The sequence below is a fragment of the Fulmarus glacialis genome, unplaced genomic scaffold (assembly GCF_000690835.1).
Source record: "Fulmarus glacialis isolate BGI_N327 unplaced genomic scaffold, ASM69083v1 scaffold23859, whole genome shotgun sequence".
NCBI lineage: Eukaryota > Metazoa > Chordata > Aves > Procellariiformes > Procellariidae > Fulmarus > Fulmarus glacialis.
In genome coordinates, this window is record NW_009234235.1 from 682 (window position 1) to 4,502 (window position 3,821).

The window sequence follows — 3,821 nt, forward strand, 5'->3', positions numbered from 1 at the left end:
CAGTTGTTTGAGTACTCGGATGCTCCGTGAAAGGCTCCGAGTGTTTTCATCTCAAAAAAAGACTCTGCTGATAGAGCAGCCGAGATCACGGAAGGGTTTAAGCAAGGCACGGAAAAACATGCTGGGCTTTGGGGAGCAGTAAGGCAGAGTCGACAGATGATTTGCTTAGTAATCTTTGATGCTTAATAATTTTTGGTGCTTAGTAAGTTTTAGAGCTTAATAATTTCTGGTGCTTAATAATTTTTAGTGCTTAGTAATTTTTAGTGCTTAATAAGTTTTAGTGCTTAGTAATTTTTAGTGCTTAATAAGTTTTGGTGCTTGGCTGAGGGACAGAGGACTGCAGACTCGCCCTCCCTGACTCCTGAAATATTATTCCTACTTTCTTCTCTGCATCCTGGCGGAAAGAGGAGGGTGGTAAAGGGCAAAGCAGTAGCTGAGCCAGTGGAGATTCCTCCTCGTGTGTCTATTTTCTAAAAGATCATAGAATCATATGATCATTTAGGTTGGAAAAGACCCTTAAGATCATCGAGTCCAACCGTTAGATCATCGAGTCCAACCATTGAAGATGGATTCTGTGATTTCAGGAGAAGGCGTCAGACCCCAACAGTCTCACTCCTTCCACCGAGAACCGTCGCCTGGTCTCTCGACCTCTACTTACAGGGAGGTTCAGCTTGACGGCGTCCACGGGCTGCTGGAAAGGCCACGCAAACTGGTGCTTCCATAGCGTCTTCAGCACCACCTTGAGCAGATACTGCAGCTGGTTGGTCTGTCGCTTGGGTTTGTTGGGGTTGGAGGTCTCCGGCGGAGGGGGATTAACGCCTACAGCACTGCCTTGTTGGGGTTGAGCCTGTGACTGCGTCGTAGACATTTGGGTGGTTTCTAGTCCATCCCCCATTACCGGCAAATTTCTCAGTCTCGTTCCAGGGCCGCTCTCCGCCGACATGCTATTGATCCCATTGCATTCCTCACCGGACACCCTGCAACACAAGGAGAAGGGAGACGACGTCGCTTCAAACCCAGGCTGCTTAAAAAGAACCTGACGGACCTCCGCCAGACTAGCTTGGGCAACTAGACCTTGCGCCCCGCTCGCTTAGTGACAGCATTCTGTTGTCCCAACAAATGATGTCAGCATTCTGCATCCCGGGTAAGAACGAACATTCCGAGGCAATTTGCCGTCTCTTCCATGCCAGGCATTGGCGCTGCCTCTCCGCTCCTTAGCGAGCGTGAGTTTTATCCCTGTTCTTGCCTAATCTGGTCAACGAGGACCCCGATGGTCTCCATAAAGAGCCCTTGTTGCCTCGCAAACGAGGCTCTAACGAGCAAAACGCTGCTCGCTCTCGGCAGGTACCAGCTTCAGCTCCAGGGTTGGGTTCGTCAACACCGGGAAGAGAAGTCAAGTTGGTGTTGGCCAACTTTTAGCTCTGGCTGAAGGAGCGCAGGGTGACACATTTATCTCCTTTCAGCTTCTCGGTAGCCCCCACCCCACCACCACGGGTCAGCTCACCCCAATTTAATGCCAAAATCTGCCTTTTTAGGTGAACGTTGAGCTTCCGCGGGATGCTTCAGCTGAACCATGCAGTGGACAGACCCACATTTAATTCACGCTATCTGCTTTCGGTAGATAATGTAGGTTGACAGTAACTTTAGGTAGTTAATTTAAGTAGATAATCGTTAGGTAGTTAATTTAGGTAGATAATCTAGGTAGATAATAACTTTAGGTAGTTAATAATCTAGGTAGATAGTAACTTTAGGCAGTTAATTTAAGTAGATAATCTTTAGGTAGATCATCTAGGTAGACAATCGTTAGGTAGACAATCTAGGCACATGATCTTTAGGTAGATGATCTTTAGGTAGATGATCTTGAAGTAGATAACCTAGGTAGACAATCTTAAGGTAGATAACTTAGGTAGATAATTTAGATAATCTTTAGGTAGATAATTTAAATATCATTCTGAAGACCAGAAACTTGGGAAAAAAGTCATTTCTGCTGAGCCTACAGACTTCTCCCAGAGCATATTTCAGAGCTCTCCAAAGGCCACACGCAGCCCGTCCGTCTTCTTAAGTTACAGCTGCGTGAAGGGGGTCACCACCGAGCCAGGACCAGCCGCCGTGAACCGGCGGCTTCACCACCACCACGCGGTGAATCCTCACCCTCGCTGGGCGCGTGGGACCTTCCTCACGTAAAGACACCCTCTGTGATATGCGTCCTTCACCTAATTTAACACTAAGCACATGTAGCACACAAGTTAAGCTTAACACATGCAGCTATTAATTAGAGAAGACCACTATGTATCGTGCGAGATGAGTTAAGAGCCTCGTTATTCACCAGTTTCAAGTGACACCCGGGGGAAAGCGAGGAAGAAAACGTTTCCCATCTCTCCACTCGTGGGATTATCAAGTGCTTTCTCAGATGGGGCAGAACTGATTTGGTTTAGGACTGCCAGCCCTGCGTGATCTGGAAAGAACCCCACTCGGCGCGGAGGCATTAACCTCGGCAGAGCCAACTTCTGCATGTATTCTTGGCCTTGAGTCAGTATATAAGTTTATATAGGTATGTATATGCTCACGACAAGCATCTGGACACAGGTTTGGGTTTTTATTCTGCTGCCGTAGAGCAGCCCCGTGTCTCTGGTCGTGGTCTGGATGTGCAGACGTGGTCTCCGCACGTACCGCAGCAAGGGACGAAGAGCCAGAGAGATGAAGCATCTGTGCGATTTTACCTGCCACGTCCCTCAACTGCTTCCGAGTCCCCGTAAAACCTCAGCCAGACTTAAACCCCTGCTTAAAAGTCTGCGGTCCGTTGCTTTTACTGGCCTAAAACCAACACCGACCCACTAACACGCCAGGGTAATATCAGATTTTGGTCTTTAGATGGTGGGTTTTAACTTTTCAGGGCTCCAAGCGAGTTGAAGCGTCGCTCAAGCGGCAAGATCGCTGCGGCAGACTCCCTTCGTTCACCCAGGATATTTTACGGGAGATTTTATAGCTGTGGACACAGGAGTATCACGTCCAGAGAACGTGTCCTGTGAAACCCCTCGGCTCCCAGCCTTCATCTTGCTCCCGATTTTCTTCCCCGTCAGCAGGGTAGCCTGCCCGCTCTCTGCAGGGGAGATTTAACTCGAACACGACACAATTTAGAGGCAATTTGGATTTCCCTCTCTTGCAAAATTCCTTGAATTTTGCTTCGGGGTGGTGCTGATTCCTCTAAGTCACGTATGAAAGGGAAGCTCTCAAGTGATCAACTGTTCTTATCGAGTGGTGGCCAAGCAAAAGGAATCCTCTTTACTCACTGCAAGGGGCTACATTACCTTGTAGGATACATTGCCATATAATTTTGCCCCAGAAAATGATGCAGAGTCAGAAGTTGCTTGGCTTGTCCATCTATCTTCCGTGGCTTCAGGCACAAATGCCTTTAGATACTGTATCTGATGAAACAAACAAAGCAATTAATCTGAGGCATCAACCCAAGGCATCAGAAATGAAGGCTACCTCCAGAGAATTATATGTTTTTTAACGTACATCAATAGTCCAGCGAAGCAAAGGAGTCTACGGACACCTGCGAACACGAGACACCTACGGAAAAACGAGGACCCGGCACCAGTATTTAAGTTTTTCCCAGGCATTTTTCCACTTTTAGGGCAAGCTCCTTCCTGAAACTCATCATTTCAAGGACTGCGACCGACTGATTTCCTTCTGCTCCCTCGTAATACAATAGCTCTCCCAGAGCTGGCCGTAAGAGGAAGCCAAGGAGTTGTGATTTTTTTTTTTAAAGAGAAGGGAAAATGTTTCATCATCGGTTTAATTTCCTCCCTTTCCACTTA

General features: G+C 47.6%; 1 pseudogene across 1 annotated transcript; it reads right to left on the minus strand.

Moving 5' to 3' along the window:
* Positions 1-658: 658 nt before the first annotated feature.
* Positions 659-3,424, minus strand: LOC104082467 (annotated as a pseudogene). The gene is made up of 2 exons (XR_683586.1): positions 3,309-3,424; positions 659-977 (listed from the first exon to the last, which is right to left on the minus strand). The product of XR_683586.1 is annotated as a bromodomain-containing protein 4 pseudogene (transcript).
* Positions 3,425-3,821: the final 397 nt, after the last annotated feature.